The sequence below is a fragment of the Puma concolor genome, chromosome C1, assembly GCF_028749965.1.
Source record: "Puma concolor isolate L17-30 chromosome C1, mPumCon1.1.hap2, whole genome shotgun sequence".
Taxonomy (NCBI): Eukaryota; Metazoa; Chordata; class Mammalia; order Carnivora; family Felidae; genus Puma; species Puma concolor.
This window is the reverse complement of record NC_141674.1, coordinates 102,259,273-102,277,833: the sequence shown is the minus strand read 5'-3', so window position 1 is coordinate 102,277,833 and position 18,561 is coordinate 102,259,273.

Here is an 18,561-nt window from a genome sequence, read left to right as displayed (position 1 = left end):
TCTGTCTCTCTCTGTCCCAAAAATAAATAAACGTTGAAAAAAAAAAGACATCCATCTCCAAACGTATTGCTAGCTACACGACTAAAATAAAGGCCGTCCCGCCCATGCCCACAAAGTTCCCCGTTTTAGAAAAGCCCACTCGAGTGACCCTTTTCTTTTCCAGTGTTCTAGTTCCTGCTCTTATGTTTTAAATTCACCAAGAAAGAGTGAACCTGTGAAACCCTAGGCACTCCACCTGCAGCCCCAGCAAAGGCGGAGCCCCAGGTCAGGTCCATGTCTCCAATGACCTCACTGTGGGGCTCTGGCATGCCATGTACCTTCCAGAACCTGGAGGTTTATTCAGTGTGCCCTGATGGTTGTTTCTGAGGTGCACCATGCAATCATAAGAAGAACCACAAGGGCTGGTTCATCCACAAAATTGGCTCCAGTCAATCAGGGAGATATCTGTGGGGGTTCAGCAAGAGTAGTAGGGACTCAAGCGAATGCCCCAGGCATCACTATCAATAGGCTGAGGTGAACACAAAATGAACGTGGATATGTAAGCCATCTCTAGAGTGTCAGGATCATCTTCTACTCAGCTTGTGGTTTGCAGGTCTTCAGATGACAATTTCTGCCCCAAAGTAAGATCATGGAAAGCCTTGTCATGTAATGTTCTGGGCAATCCCAAAAGAGCCAGTAAAATCCTCCTATGTGACTCCCAAACTGGGTTTCTGGAAGTAGGCTTTGTCTAACCCTGTGACAGCACCAGATTCTGGCCTCAGAATGCTGCCAGTGATGCCCCTCAGAACACTCACAGAGTGAGGCCCCCAGGACAACAAGCCAACAACCATCTTGTCCCCTTGCCAGTCAGTCTTCTTTTCAGGGAACTTGATTAGCAATCCCATCATCCAGAAATGGTTCCCAGAAACACCTAGGCAAACTGCCACAGGTTCCATATCCCATTACCAGAGTCTGCTTGTCTGTGGAGGATTTAATGCTCCATCAATGGAGCCTTTTTCCTAAATGTTGGTTTTGTTTCTTTGCGATATGGGTTATATACATCTTCTCATTAAGGTCTCCAGGCCCCACCTTAAATTGGGCTCATTCTCCTGAAACATGGCCAGGGAAAGACTTCCTTAACCATTCAGAATTAGAAAGATTGAGGCCCTAGTAAAATAATCAGGGCAAAAGTCAGTAAGTCCAGAATTGGAAAGACTCATTTTTCTACTCAAAGCTTTAGGATGTGAGACTCCTTGAGACTTAAACATTCAAGGACATCCTTTACTATGTAGCTGAACAGAGCTATCCTCAAGCAAACTGAAGTTGCTGAGATCGGCAAAGATGATCTTGGCAGCTCCCAATCTGTATCTAAGACTGAAGCATGCTTTTATGGTAGTAGTGTGGCTGGAAAGTTGATACAGAGGGTTAGAGGTTCATAAGTCATATCAGGCATTTTGGTTTGATAATGTCTGTGAAGATCAGCAGAGCCTTTAGGGAGGATTTAAAGAAGATACTGTCAGAGAATATTGAGCTGTACACCAAAGTAAAGGACAACCCAAAGTGGCTGCTAAATTCCTTGTCTCTTACAAGGTGAAAGTATGGGGAAAGTCAGTCATCTCTGTCAACATGGCCCATCCACAAGACCTAATAAATCAAATTACCCTTTGAGTGCTAAACTAATTAGTCTTTCTGTAGTGACAACTTCAGTTGGATGTGTGTTCTCCTATTTGAATGTCAGCGCAAGCCATACTTGACATATACCATGGGAAACTAATACTGACAACAAAACGACTTTCTGAAATAGAAGTAATTCACAGGCCTGGAAATAATATTAACCCAAACTCATTCAACCAAACCTTCAATAATGGCTCATCAGCATGAACAACTATTTTGTGCAGGACATGGTGCCAGGTGTTAGTAATGCATAGATAAATGAGAGCTAGCCCATACAATTTAGGAGCTCACAGTCCAGTATGGAGACAGGCCATAAACAGAAACAGTTGTTGTAGTGAGGAAATGCTATGATAGAAATAAACATGGATGCTATGGGAACACAAAAGAGAAGCAGTTGGGTCAGTCCAGAGTTGGAGGAAGACTTCTTGGAGATGATGATGGGTGGCTAAAAGTAAGAGTTCTTGTGCTTAGCATAGACATAGGATAAGTGGAGGACCCGTGATTGTCATCAGGTTGGCCTACAGTAATGTTCCAAGGAAATGCAGTGCCCAGTGCCACATGATGCAGTAGGCCTGTGGAATTCTGGGAAATTTCGTATCAAAGGAAATGGCTCTGGAATGGTAGAAAATAATAACACATGGTCTAAGATTTAGAGTCCAAGGGAATGGGCACCACTGGATATGTGGAAGTTCATTTTGATATAAAGTGCTGGGCAGCTCAAAGAGCTACAAGAGGCAGTGTCATGGAGAAAACGTAGGGCATACATCATCTTGTCATATCCTCTTAATCCATAATTATCCCAGAAAAGATTGCAGGAACCAAAGCAGAACTTCAACCCTCTTGCATATCTGGAGAGCAATACCATGCATGACCACGTCATCTTCACACCACGAACCTGATGACGCAAATGTGTGCAGACACTTAACCCACCATAGAAAAGCCAAGCACAGAGTGAAAAGGTCACTTGTGGGAAGGTGTGAGATGTGTGAGGAAAGCCAAATCACAGAAGAGTTACCCATGCAAGGGCCAAGTCAAGCAAGATTCAACAGGGGCCGTGTTGCCTGTTCAGGCATTTCATAAGCCTACACTCAAGAGTGCTAGCAGGACCCAGAGATCCAAAATTATGCGTTATTTAACTTGGCCTCTATCATGACTAGCTCTTTTGTGACTTGGCTGTTCTTGGGGATGTCACACCTTGATTCTGTTGCATTTTACCAAAGAATATTTTTTTAGGTGCATTTTATACTTTCAGTGACATAGTCCTTTCTGTTTAGGGAAATAATTAAAGAAGAACCAGCAGTAGGGGATTTATTCATTCCAGGTCATTATCTTAGAAAATGCTGCTTTGCGAAGAGTTGTACCATAGAAGCATGAACTTTAATGGGACCTGCTGGTGCACACAAAACCATCCCTTTTCTCCCACTACATTAACTGGTAGATCGCATCAGAACCAGGAGACATTAAGGAGGAGATGGGGGGATGGTAGAGTAACCCTTAGACTTAACTGAAGCACATTAATTTTTGTTTTCAGCTCTCCTCAGTGGATGGGATTTATGGGATTTTTAAGCCTGAGGCCTATCATCTGCTCCAAGGGAGCACAGATTTCACAGACTGTCCAAGCACAGAATGGAGTGCCGCTGTGATTAGAAGAGAGCAGGAAGCTGGCCTGAAGACAAGACCCAGAAATCTGGAACATTGAGAAATGAGCAGAGACTCTTGTAGAGCCTGGAGGCAATGACTCTCCAGGAGTCTAGTCTTCTAACTCACTTTTATAGGGCAGGAGATGACAGAATGAAATGCACTCTTATTTGATTTCCATTGACTCCCTCCTGGAAGCAGAGATTTTATTAGCATGTTTTGCTTCTAAAGAAGCTACAGTCTTTGGGCCATATCCAATGTTTCTTTTTTCTTCTTCTTCTTCTTCTTTTCTTTTCTCCCCTGCTACATGGAAGGCAGCACACAGGGAACATGACCTGGGCATATTTTTAAAAAAACCTGGATTTGAGCCTTTGGTTCTGTCATTTATTAGCTGTAAAATGGAGATCATAATCTACTTCCTAGATTGTTAAAAGATAATGTAATCAAAAACCCTACTCTCAGTGAGGCTGTAGGACAGCCACTTGTTAATAAATGCTAGCTGGGCTAGCGGTGGTCCTTCTGTCTTCCTGATAGAAAATAACATGATATCAAAGGCTGTTTCAAGAAAGACATGATTAAAAGTGAGTGACTTCTTGCTCCATCAAAGCTGGTCTGGGGGACTTTGAACCAGTGAAGATCTTGCCAAGGTCAGACAGCAACTGGAGTACCTGCTTTGTCAACTGGGATACCTAAGAATGATGAGTCACTGGGTCATTCATGAGGATGAGCAAGGCATGAATGGGTTGAAAAGGTAGTAGATTCAAGTTCTAGTCCTGCCTCTGGTCAGCTGTATGACAGTCTTCAGGCCTTTCTGGGCCTCAGTTTCCTGTCTTAAAAATAGAGATGTCGCAAGAGGTGATTTTTAGGGTCTCTGCCATCTCTAATGGCCCATGAAACATAGCTGGATCTCGTCCATGATTTTTGGTCAATCTTTGCAGTGGATTCTGTTTAAAGAAATAAGTGAAAATCAAGATCAACCATAAACTGACAGATTTAACTTGTGTAGAAAGTCATACTTGACAACTCGGGTATCTCCTCTTCCCCAAGCACTTCTAAATGCTTCTCGATCAGTTTTTATTGAAATATTTTTTCTTTTTCACAAAGAAGACATTTACTTTACTTAAAGGCACTCAGTAGCAAAGATCCCTGGGTTTAGAACCAGCACTCAGTTCCCTCCCTTGCTGGTACTGAGTTTCCCTGAATCTCAGTTTCCTTCATCTATGAAAAAGGAATAATAAACTCTTTTATGTATAAAATGGGAAGGACTCAATTACTTGGGCTTGACTAGTGTCAAGTATAAACTATACATACATTAGATAGGCTCTCTTAGTAAATCATAATATTCAAGGATAGGAGGAGTTTTTCTTTTATGTTCTTGATGGCATATAGCACAGTATTGGAGTCACAATGGATGCCGTAGTAATTATTAATTCACTTGATAAGAATTGAATATTTTCTTTCTTTCTTAAGAATTAAATACTTTTGTTACATATTCACCTTTTTAATTTACAAAAGTATTCTTGCTTGCTGTAACAAAGTAAAATGAAAAGCATATATTCAATAAAATTATTTTTCCCCTGGCATGCTGTTATTAATTGTTTGGTATGGATCTTTCTAGAGTCTTTTCCTGAGACTCGTTAGCCCACACACTCACATGTCCGCTCACACTTACACATGCATTCACATAGGTTTTTATTTCCTTCTTTTCTTCAACTGTTTTTAACCCAATAGTGATAATACCATACATATTATTCTATAAATAGCTGTTAAAAACTAATTTAATTTATCCCATAACTGGCTGTATACTATTTCATTAGATGAATGCACTATAATTTATATCCAGTTCTCTCCAGATAAATATTTAGTTCGCTTCTATTTTATTTATTTATTTATTTAGCCAACACAAACAATGCCAAAATAAAAATTTTAAATATATATTTTGGCCACTTGTAGGCATTAAACCTTAGCTAATCCTAGCTCTAGCCTTTATGGGTTGAGTCTGCTGGAAAATTATGTTGGATTCCAAAGATAGACTTGGCTCTTAGCAACTTATCAAGGCTTCTTCAACTCTCTCATAATCCTCAAATGAGTAAGGCTTACTCAACAGCTGCTACCAGCCCTGGTTTCCCCAAATGGATCATCTTGTGGGCTTCAGCAGGCCTGACCGTGAACACATTGAGTGCTGGCTCCAATGACCGCCCCCCCCTCTCTTCCACAGATGCTCAGGCCCAGGGCAGGGTTCTGTCTCTAACCATACATAGACAATTTTAGCAACAGCTTGTCTGGCATCTGTTTCACCAGGTTCTTAATCTCAGCACCATTAGTAACTGACACCATAAATAAGATCACCGGTGAGTGCCTGGAATCTTGGGATGGGCCAGGAATTTGACCTGGAGATTCTGGGGGATCCGACAAGAGCAGTCTTGTGGTAAATTAATATCTGTGGCAAAAAAAGGGTGACTCTAGCACATAGCTGAGTGGACACGCAGGTTTCCCATCCTGGAGGTACTCCATAAATAAGATAAAGTTTCCTGACCTATCTCTGGGATTATTTGTAGTCATGGTTACAGCATGTAGTAACTACAAGTCCTTTCTGTGACTAGAGGTGTGGGGCTTCAGACTTCAGGCTTTAGGCCAGAGACTGCAAACTGCTCGTACGTTGTTCTCAAACATGTAAAATGCTAACTTTTTAGAAAATAATTTGCCAATATTTAAAAATTGGGAGATTTTACATAAAAGTCTAGATATTTGGTATCTCTTGGGAAAAACCAAAGAAAGATTTGGAACACTGAGGCCTCAGTTTCATGTGGGTGCCAAGTAGGGCCATCCTCTCCAAAGGGTCATGAGCAGGGTCTTTAACTGGTCTGCTCCACTGGTATTTGAGTCTGTAACTTCTGGCCTCTGGCTTCGATGTGATGACATTTATAGCTCAGAAATTCTGTTGCTACCCATTGCTAAGCAGAAGAGCTAACCACTCGCACAGTATGAATGCAGTGGCATTCATTTGACTTCATAGCTCCCAACTCTTCAATATTTCTTTTTTCATTTACCTAGAGGCCAAAAATGCCAACATTAAGATTCACCTGATGATAATTAATAGCCAACATTTATCCTTATAAAACCATTATCCCCATCCTAGAAATAAATGGAGGCCCAGAGAGGTTAAGTAAATGCCAAGGTCACATAGGTAGTAGGTAGTAAAGTTGGTATTTGCATCATTCTCCAGATGTTGTGGTGGGAATCATTATACCTCACTTCATCAGTCCCTTCCAAAGACGAAAATGCCTCCCAGTAAAGGGAGGTTTGGAGTGCTCATCAGCTGATACCAAAGGACAGTTGGTTGAAGGCCATGTTTTTAGATTATATAAGTCCATGAGGGCACAGAATGGGCCTGAAAGAAGGTGGATGAGGCATTGCAAAGAAAGGAAGAGGAAAGTTCCATTTGTAGATTTGCCCTGCACAGAAAGAAGAGCATGGAAAGGGCCCCAATGTTAGGAGGATAGAGTCAAAGAACAGTGTTGATATAAGAAATATGGACTTCTGATAAAGAGTAGAATGCATATCCTTAAGATCCAGAGGAACCAAGGCTCACCAGCATGATCAAGGGAATTTTTGATGAAATATGGGGGGTGAGGCTGGGGTCAACATAAAAGTGGAAGTTGAAATGGCGAAAAAATGATAAAGCTCCTTCTGCTAGAACACGCTCAACTATCTGATGAATGCTTAAAAGGTAAGGACAGACATGAGAGGGAAGAAAGCATCTCTGTTTCTGACAAGTTCCCATTTTTTTCACCAAGGAGAGGTGTTAATACTGTGAAGTGCAGAACAGATAGAATCAAAAGGGAACTGAAGGCCAAGGTAGGCGGGAAGACAGAATGAGAGTCCCAGTGAGAAGGTAGGTATGGCTCAGTGGGAAGAACCTGGGTTTTGGAATTGAACAGACTTGGGTTTGGCTCCTGACTCCGCCTGACTCTGGTTGTGTAACCTTGGTCAACTTTCTTCTCTGAACTTCTGTTTTCATGGTTGGGATTAAATGAGGTATGTGTGTTAAATGCCTGGCACATGGCAGACCCTCATCACATAGCTGAGTGGATACGCAGGTTTCCCAGACTGGAGGTGCTCCATAAGTAAGATAAAGTTTCCTGACCTATCTCTGGGACTATTTGTAGTCATGGTTACAGTATTTGGTAGCTGTAAGAGCTTTCTGTGACCAGGGAGGCTGGGGGGTTGGGGGGGACTTCAGACTTCAGTAAGTTCAATTCTTTAGATACAAGTGAATTGTACCCTGGGTACTGGAAGAATTTACAGATGAGATTAAGCAACTGTCATTGGTAATGGTTAAGAAATCATGGTTACCGAGAGGATTCCTAGAAAAACTGGAGAAGGGCAATTGTCATTATTTTGAAAGGGGAGTTGGAAGGAAGAGGGTTTCAAAGGCACACACTTGGTGTCCAACCCAAGCAAAATTTTGGCATATGTTAACTAGCAGAAAGTTTTAGAGAAAGACAGCAAATGGTTTAGAAAAGACAACAGATAGTTTAGAAAGGACAGCAATGATTAGTAGGAGTCAGCTAGAATTGCTAAGGAAAAAAATGGTTGCAAGTAAATACCATTTTAACTTTTTGTCAAAATTACTAATTGAGTAGGAGAATGCTATGGATTAATCACACTATTGATGTACCATTTGACAAAGCTTGCAAGATATTTTGTGAACGAGATGGTGAGACTGGGTTGAATGACAATATAGTTCGAGTGTGTGGACTACTCTCAATTCTTGAGGGAGCCCCCAGGGCCGCACCACAGGGGTCTCTACTTGGCCTTCTCCTCGTGACATCTTCATCAGCAATTTGTATGAAAATAGAGTACATGTCAGGAAGATGTGTAGTTCATATGAAAACTCAGAGAGGAAAATAATATAGTGAACAAGAGGATCAAGATTAAAAAATAATTGCCAATCTTCAACGTGGGCTAATAATGAAAATTTGGTATTACAATAAAAAACTTAATAAAAATGTATACACATATATATTGCCAATCTTGAAAATGGGCCAATAATGAAAACCAGCCAACTCATCAGAGGTGCTTGTTTATTTGTACTTCTAAATTCCAAAGTTTTCAGTTCTTCAAAGTATAGGAAGGGGGAGGACTATGTCACAAGAAGCACACACACACACACACACACACAAACACACACACACACACACAATAATAATAATAATAAATCAGTTTCTCTTTCTTTTCAGAGTTGGTGATTGGAATTTCAACATAAGTCCAAGTCTGTTGTGACTCCTCAAGTCGTAGATTCAATTTCAGGCTGCAGTGACTAGATCAAGTGAGATAAGACCTTGGACTCCAGTCAGACTATGTCTGCGGTAGGAGTAATTGCAGAGGTAGTAATGATGGAGGGGTTTGTCTGTGGTAATGGTAGCTAATATTTATCAAGCACTTTCTCTATACCTGGTACTGTGGTTTTACATGAATACATTAGCCTAATATACATAGCAGTATTAGGCGAATGGCTGAAATAACTCTAAAATCATAGTGACTTAATATAATACAGTGTTATTCTTGCCTATGTGTCACAGGGACGGGGGAGAGTCTGGGGTGAGGGATGGAGTCATGCAGAGACTCAGGTTCTTTCTATCTTATGGCCCCATCTTCTTCTAAGCCCTTGAAATAATCCTCATTCAGTAGGCAGGTGGAAAAAGAGAAGGAAGGTCCCACGCAAGAAATTTTTGTGTGTGTCGGGGGAAGAGAATATCTAAAAGTGGTAGATATCACTTCTGTCCACTTTCCATTGCCCAGGACTCAGTCACATGGCCTTGCCTAACTTCAAGGAAGACTGGAACGTGTACTCCCACTGTGTGCCCAAGAGGATGAACAACACACACACTGGTAAGCACTAAAAGTCTGGATTATTTCTTTAAACATTCAACACACACCTAGGAGGTAGATAACTACTGTTAATCTCATTTTAAAGAAGAAACAGATTCAGTGGTGGCACCATTCAGATCTATGTATTAATCTTAAAGAAGAATAATGACAAGTTATATATTTCGAAGAAACAGGACCAACCTCTTTATAGATGTCCTGTGAGCTTGACAGAATTGCTTATGTATAACTTGGAAAGGAGAAGCCAAATGGATGGGAGGATACATACCTTCAAATAGTTAAAGAGTTGATTTGAACTTGAGGTAGAAGAAATGATTTTTTAGAAGTTGGACTCACTCTGTAAAGCCACAATTCCTGGCATTGCTAAGAGCTGTCTGTCCCCAGAGAGTTCCTGTGGAGGCAGAAGGGGTAACTTTGAAAAATATTGTTGCAGTGACTCCAGATTGGGTAGAAGGTTTGGTTCTATGATTCTGTGGGGAGAAAAAAAAGACACTATGCCCATTTAAAATTTTTGCCATGGGCCTCCAATTTCTCAGTTGGCATCATGGATGGAAACAGGCTCCTACAAATTTGCCATGCAAACACAGTAAAATGTCTTTCATTCTGGTTAACTGAGCAGGGTGTGTATGTGTGAAGTTGTGGGGGGTGGTGACGAAGAGGAAGGAGGATAGAAGAAGGCTGGTCTGAATGAGGTACTAAGAATGAATAAAATAATATTTAAAAAAAATGGTTTCATTCTATGATTTTCAACCTGATTAAATCTTACCTCATTTTAGGTATGCTTTTGGTAAATAAGCCTAACTTATTGTGTATGTTTCTTCTCTGACAAATAAATCAAGCTTCTAAATGAGTAAATGGCTTTTAGTTTTCACTCAAGTGGGTTAATGACAAATTCCCTCTTATTCTTGTTTCCTACTCGCCCCCACTCCCCCAAACTAACTGCTTTAGACTATGTTTCTTAACATGTACTAGAAATGCCAACTATGTTTCAGGCCCTGTTCTAAACATCAAAAGCTCTGAATTAGTTACATTTGAGTGAATGAGAAACATATATTACAATTAATTTTTTTCCTTAAGGTGACTCTTTGAAGAATTTCCGCTAAAACCTGATTTAGGTGAGAAGAACAAAGTAAAACAGAATTTACTTTGAAAACATTACTTTAGATTATTTAGATTCATGCCTAGTTAGGGCCAGAGCCTTGTCCTCTCCTTCCTCTCTCTTCTGCTCTGCCCACCACTGCTTGTTTGACTTTGTTTTTTGGTGTGTGATTTTTCCCTTCTCCCTCCCATGAATGGGCTCTAGAGCCTAAGAGAGGTTGAGAGGAAGTGTATGGAGCTGGGGGAGGACATCACACTGCTAGAATAATGATCTGTTGAAATGACTAACATTTTCTATGAATCATTTGAAGGACTTTACTGGTGTTTGTCGGTGATCCAGTCTTACTGGAAGAGGGCAGAAGGCATGGGCGGAAGTTCCAGCTGGTCTTTCATAAACTATGAAAATCTGGGAACGTGGCTTACTGTTCGTGAATCTCAGTGTTTAAGAATCTCACATTTTAAGAATGGGAATAATAAGATCACCCAACTTATCTTCACCCACTTGTGAGAGTAATGGGTCAACACTGTAACACGTGTGAACATTCTTTGTAAGTAAGAAGCTGCTTTCCTTCTCCCTCACCCTTGTGTCCTTCTTTATTTTCCCTTCTTTTATTTAAAAATCATTTCGTGGACGCTTACAGCCAAATATTTCACTTTTGAGCATTTTTTTCCCCCTGAATGACTCTTAATGTATGTAAGGAGTTGTCTCCATGGCTGAAGGAGTCTCCTCTTCTGGGCTCAGGAGATAAGTTGAGCGTCAATGGAGGCATTCTGTGGAAATATTTTGCTTCCTCATAGACTGGACAAAGGCATCTTCAAGCAGATAGATCCTCTGGGTCCAGGACCAGGCAGAGTCGCAAATTCAGAAAGGTCTTCTGATCTGCCAGAAAGCAGTGGCTCAAGAATCACTTCTTTCACGTTCCAGGAAGATACTAGACTAATTGAATTCCTTGCAGGTAAAAGTCAAGGGGGATCTGGCTTTGGCACCAACTCAACATCAAGTCTGATGTGGAAACTATGAAAATGTACAACCCTCCAAATACAGGGAGACTAACTGACCAAGGGCCTAAATGTTGCACCCTGAAACCCACCATGCCATTCACATGGAGGCCACACTTCCTACGAGCTGCTGCTAGGATATTAAGGCAATTCCATTTCTGTGAGGTGTGGGACTCTGATGACAAATGACTCTTGCTGGCTCAAGGACTCCCCAGTGGTCTTAAATGATCTTCCTTAGATGGTACAGGACACTCCCATTCAACTTTTTCTCACTTTTCCTTTCCCTCAGGATTAGAGTCACGTCTTGCTCTGAGGGTTTCCTGGTCTGACAGTTCTTCCGTCTTTTTTCTGGCCCCCTTTCCATTTCGCTCACACAGGCGTTCCCCCTAATAAAATCTTTGGACACATAGTCCCAGCTTGACTTCTGCTTTTCAGAGGACCCAGAATAACACACTTGGCAGATCATGTAAACCTCTCAGTTTCAGTTTTTATACCCTGCAAATTGAGTGAGTTGGGGGACAGAGAGAAGATCTAGAAGAGAAGAAGGGAAAAGACTCAGTGACTACATTGTGCCAGACAACATCATGCATTTTTTTACACATAATTACCACATCAACTTCAATGCGGCCGGTAGCACTGTTTTACAGAAGAAGCTGAGGATCACAGGAATTAACTCATTAGCCTAAGATTACTGCAGAGTCTAGACTTGACCCCAGATCTCTTCTAACTTCAACATTATGTTTCCTCCACACTTCCTCTTCTTTTCTTACTGCTTAGTTGTGAGGCTCACATGAGATAATGGAGGTGAAAGCACTCTGAAACTGTAAAGTTGTGTTACTCCAAAACCAGAGATTAGTCTTTCTTTGGCTGCAGTCAGGATCACTACATGATATACAGGCAAGTGCAAAATGAAAATGTGGGGCTCCTTGTTCAAACTTTATTGAGAATTTTAAGATGGCATGGCAGAGCGTTAAACCAAGTGTGGGCCCTTCTGAGTGTGGGACCTATGAAGCCAGCCCTGGTAAGATGAATTGTCAATACAGGGATATTTGAATTGAGCTTGTAGTAAAATTCCTAGAAGAATCATTCAAACATTTAATTGTTCATCGAGATCATGTAGAAAAGAAAGCCCCACATAGATCCCTGGGACTCTCAGTGCCACAGATATGATCTCTGGTTGTCTTTAGGAGAAGTCACATACATTTCAAACAAAAACAGAATTCTGAGCCGGAGGGATTCAGTAATGTATATGACAACATATGGGCCAGAGGGCAGGATGTGCCTGTAGTAATTTTTTTTTTTATCAGCTCCAGTGTTTCTGGTGCTGGATGCCTAGGTTTCTTCTGAAGACATCCAGGGGCCTCCACTCCAAGCTACAGCTCATGGAAAAGCACTGGGCCCTGCCATCTCCCCCACTGAACTCCATAAAGCCATGCCTGCTAAATTAGTTCTGGGTTTGGTTTTGGGGGCAGCTTGCTTTCTTGAGGGCAGTGCTGCTTTCTTCAAGTGTGGGGCAAATCCTAATTCTCGTCTAGCAGAAATTCACACCCACTTTGCTTAACCAAATGGGAGGCACCGTAGTTCTGTGGAGACTTCAGATTCAAGCAGCCTCATTAAGGATGGCTGGCTATGGTATGATTATGAAATTTTAAGGTAGGTACAAGCTAGTATGATTTCTCCTGTGGCTGGGGATATTGTTGGTTGGGTCAAATATCTATTATCGGGAAAAACCTATATGAGCTTCTTTGTAAGGCAGTATGAGGTGTATATGCACATTATCCTGGTCCTTGGTGCAGTTAGTTTCCAGTGAACATACGGATCCTCTTAAACTGGGCAGGGAAATCCATCAGCATTGTCCTCATTCCTGCTTGGGTCTGACCTTCCACTTTGAGCTTTTGACATGGTTACTAAGAGCTACTCTATCATTTCATGGCATAAAAGCTGGTGACAGCCTGGAGGAAAACAGTCATGAATCTTAGAGTTATTGAATTGTGGGGACCTCAGTAGTCCACCCCTGTGCCTTTGGGCAATCTAGCACCAGCCTCTTCTCTCACCACTTCCCCCATTTGTTCTTTGTGCTATTGCCATACTGTTCTACTCTTGTTTACTTTTGTGGAATTCATTTAATTGGGCTGGAATGCCCTTGTTTGCCCACAAGAAGAACGCTTACTTTTTGAAGATGTTGTTCAAAATCTCAGTTGCTTGCTCCGTCCTCTGGGCTCCCACTCCTTCTCTTAGTACTATGCACGTGTGCACTAACTCACATATGGCCACCATTCACTTGCATACTGCCCTCCCAACTAGTCGGTGTGTACCTAAAGAACTGGAGTTGTTCTTCTTGGTCTCTATAAGCTTGGACTTGTAGAGGACTACAGTGTCCAAACCATGGTAAGTTTTCATTAAGTCACTGATGAACAAGAAGTAAATGAGTGAATTATCCCCCGTCCAGAGTGTCTTTCCCAGCATCCTGCCACAGAACAAAATTGCTTCCTACTCCCAACTGCCTCTTACGCTGGTTTCAGCGGAAATGTAGACGTCATTTCTGTATAACAAGCTGTAGACTATCCTCATCCTTCACCTTCACAGAGAAACAATCCTTGTCTCTTTAATAAAGTCATGCAAGCCTTAATTTTTCAACCATTCAGCTACATCCAATGCTCTTCCCAGAAACTTCTATAGGATGGAGTCATACCAAATAGCAGGGTTCTTTCTTCCAGTTTAGCCCTCAATATTCAGGAGGCCCGGATGCAGTCAGCATGGTATGACAGGGCAAGGAGAGTCCAGCTGTATAAGTTCTCCTAGTATTATGTAATTTAGTGTTCACCTTGGCCCAGAAAAAAAAAATTCCCCAGAAGATTAAAGGGGATCTATGTCTTAAAACTTAGACTAAGGTGATTCGGTGTTATCAAATAATATGACACATATTGTATGTCAATTATAATAATAGTCAATGTCAATATAATAATAGTTTAAAATAGTTTTAAATATAATATGTTATTATAGTAATTTATGATTATCACAGTTATAGATTATAATAATTTATTTTAAAATATAATACCTATTATAATGGACTATGATAGTTGATAGTATATTATAAAGAGCTTATAATAGCTTATGGATTGCCAGAAGCCCACCTCCAGATTGTGTTCTTATATCATCCCCTACTTATACCCAGAAATGTTCAGAGTCCATACTATCACACTCTCTCTGCTGAGGATCAGGGGGAAGTCATTTTATAAGAGGGGGTGCTGGCACATCACCTATGTACCATTTAAGACTTCAGAGGAACATTAAAGATGATATGTAAAACTATGAACAAACCTGTCACAAATGGAAAAAGGGCTTCAAAGCCAGAAACATTTTACTTATGGATATTCTGAATGGAGAAATAGGAGATTATGATGGAAACAAAGGAGGAGAAAACTCCTAAACTGATGACTAAGAAAACATAGATGTCCGCCTCTCCAGGCTGTAAGTGTCTTCAGCTTGTATGTGCAGATGCCTCCTATGTCTAGGGCACTGCACAATAAGGCTTTAGCTCTTTTAGACATCCAGATTTGTCAGTACAGAAGGCTTTCGTTTGGTCCCATGGCAACAATTATAGGGTGGGTGGGCAAGTTCTAGTTATTTCTATCTTTATCCCATCAGAGAGGAGGCCACTGTGACACCGTGCAGGGAGGCCTCCTGCAGGGATGTGTGAGCTCCCTTCATGCCTGAGCAGTTGGCCTCTTAGTGGATGACTTCTGTGCAGTATAGCAAGCAAGGCTCTGGGAGGCTGGGGCATAGCAGTGGCACCAGTCACACAGGTTTCTGGTAGGAGGCTGAAAATCTGTCCTGAGGCTGACCTGAGGGAGAATGGAGGCAGGGCTGTGTATAGAAGACTCAGATTTGTGTAGGTCTGTCCCTTCCTCAAATCTCTTGTCTCATTTTTAGACTATGTGTCAGCTCACTCTGCCAGGTTTTTAGTTCAAAAAATATGGTTATGATCAATGTGGATGATTGCAAAGGGCACCGTCTACCCCTCAGACGAATGTGTGCTTCTCTATGAGGATTATCTTTGAAATCTGGTATCTGAGAGGAACAACACATTAGGTCTCTAACGCTGCAGAGAAGCCTTTCCCAACTCCTTTCCAAGAAACTATTAATAAGTGTTTGTTTGTTTGTTTGTTTCTAACCAGAGTGTGGTTTAATACATATTGGGAACACCTCTACTCAGGGACTTCTGAGAGCTTAACATGAACCGGAACTAAGACAAGGTGTATGATATTTTCCAAACTTACTGCTCTGGACACCTGCTGGTACAATCATTCAGAAGAACACTCTTCAGAAAACACAGTTTGGAAACAGAATGCTCTTCTCATTTGTCATTCAGGCCAGGGGAATTTGAAGAGAAAGGGGGCACCATCGTGTCTGTAGAACAAGTGTATACTAGAACTGTCTGAGGCGAGCCTCTCGCAGAATCGGCTGACTGGGGCGGCTCCGGAGCCTTGGGATTTTCTTAGGGAGGAGGTGGTACTGAGAGAGACAGTGGCTGGCAATGCAGGAAGCATCAACAGCAAATTCACAGTTGACTTAGAGATTCTCAGCGCACAGTGAGGGAGGAGGACTTTGGGAGGCTCTTTGGCAGAGCCGCAAACAGTAGCCATCAGTAATGGAGGTGGGAAGTACGTTGCCATCCTCGGGCCAGGACTTTCTGCCACTCAGCTGACCCTACCCGCGCCCTGTATTTCAGCGGAGTAATGTGCTCGCCCGTGGCATCAGGTCTCCGCGTGAGTGCCTATGACTCCTACTTGTAAAATGGCCAATTGCAAAAACAAACAAGCAGCTTCGAGGACCCTGGGAAAAGAGGATGCCATTTCACCCAGGATCTGCCAAATAAAACAGTCTGGGAAAAACAAAATAAATAGATTTCTCAGGCCTAATGAGAAACAGCAAGTGTTTCTAATTCAGGCTTCCTCTGGGCCTCCTCTCTCTGATGTGCCATTGGAACCTGGTCTTGCAAAAGTTGCTGCTCTTTGCCCAGCCGATTGGGCCTCCTTCACAGTTGGCTTAGTTGTCCTGGGTTTCCTCTGAATAGCTTCATGTATTCCATGCAGCACAGTGTCCACTTCCTTCTCCAGACATCAATTTTTCAAATCTTTCATCAGTTAAGTTCTTCTGTTTATTTTGCCTGACTCTAATCCTGGAGCCTCAGTGAGAGGAAGATTAGCAGAAGACCATCTCAACCTCCCTCTATCCCTGGATCAGAAGTAGGCAAGCTCTGTGTCATTCATTAATTCATTATTTAAATACATCTTTCTATCTCTCTCTATATATATCAGGGAGCAAGGGACATACTTGATTTTTTAAAAAATTTCTGAATAAACCTCAAGCTGCAGTGGAAAGGTTGGATTGAAAGGGAAAGTTCTTGGGGTGCCTGGGTGGCTCAGTTGGTTGAGGGTCCAACTTCAGCTTGGGTCATGACCTCACAGTCCATGAGTTCGAGCCCCGCGTTGGGCTCTGTGCTGACAGTTCAACGCCTGGAGCCTGCTTCGGATTCTGTGTCTCCCTCTCTCTCTGCTCCTCCTCCGCTTGTGCTCTCTCTCTCTCTCAAAACTAAATAAACATCAAAAAAAAAAAAAAAAAAAAAAGAAAGAAATGGACAGTTCTGGGGTAGGGAGTTCAGTAGGGAGAATTCTGCAGGAGTCCATCCCAACTGTGCCAGAGGTTGAGAGATCCCAGATCCTCTAGCATTCAGAGTGATTCTCCAGTTTCTCTCAAAGCTAGAGAGAAAGGACCAGAGTTGGCATCCTGTAACACAGGCTTACATTTGCATGTAGATTAAAAGCACTTTCATAGTTATCCAATGTGATCTTCACAACTATCTTGCAAATTTGGAGGTGGAGGGGACAGTACCTCCACTGCAGAGACAGGGAAATGCTGCTGATGGCTGATGATAGAGCCAGGGCTAGAATCTACATCTCCTCATTTCCAGCCCTGAGTGTGTTTTACCTGAGCAAGCTCCTTATCAGGCAGTAGTTGTTTGGGGGTTCTTGGTATGAGTTTGGAAAGGGATACGGCAGACATACCTCACCACTCCATGATGAGAAAATGTGTGTTCTTCGTGGTAGGGAGGCACAGGCTCCTTTTTCCTTAAAATGACAAGTTTAGCCATTACATCGGGTTGAACATTGTCCCCCCTCCCCAAATTCATGTCATTCTTGAAACCTTAGCATATAATGTCGCTTGGAAATGGAGTTTTTGCAGATGCAATTAGTAAGTTAAGATGAAGCCATACTGGAGTAAGGTGGGTCCCAAATATGACGAGTGTTCTTGTGAGAAGAAAAGACACAGACACAGAGACACATCAGGAAGAAGGCCATATGACAACGGAGGTGGAGATGGGAGCAATGCTTGTACAAGTCCAGAAATGCCAAAGACTGCCCAACCACTGAAAGCAAGGAGAAAGGCATGGAACAGACTCTCCCTCAGAGACCTCCAGAAGGCAACAGCTTGGTTGACATCTTGATTTTAGACCTCTGGCCTCCAGAATTATGAGAAAATAAATTTCTGTTGTTTTAGGCAACCTTGTTTGTGGCACTTTGTTACAGCAGCCCTAGGGAATTAATATAGCTATGTTCTGGAAAAGTGTTGTCCGATAGACGTATGTGACTCATATGTGCAATTTTAAATATTTTAGTAGCTGCATAAAAAGTTAAAGAGATAAATTAATTTCAACAATATATTTTATTTAACCCAAGTTTCAATTATGCAAGAGGAGTAAATTATAGAGATCTGTTGTACAACATTGTGCCTATAGTTACCAATGCTGTATTATACATTTACAATTTTTGTTAAGAGTGTAGGTCTCATGTTAGGTGGTCTTATCACAAAGCAAACAAAACAACAGCAAAACAAAGGGGCATGAGGAAACTTTTGGAGGTGATGAGTAGGTCTGTTACATTGATTGTGGTAAGGATTACACATAGGTGTTTGCCTATGTCCAAACTCATCAAATACTTAAACATGTATAGTTTTTGTATATCAATTATACCTTAATAAAACTGTAAAAAAAGATCAGGCTAAAAAAAATGAAAACAATTATTTAAACATGTAATCAATATAGAATTATTAATGCTATTTGTTTTACAATCCTTTTTTCACATCAAGTCTGAATTTGATGTGTATTTTACATGTATAGCATATCTCAAGTTCAGACCAGCCATTTCAGGTCTTCAGCTGTCACGCATGACCAGCTGTCACGTACTCCATCTTGGATAGCACAGTGCTGGGCTCTCCCCT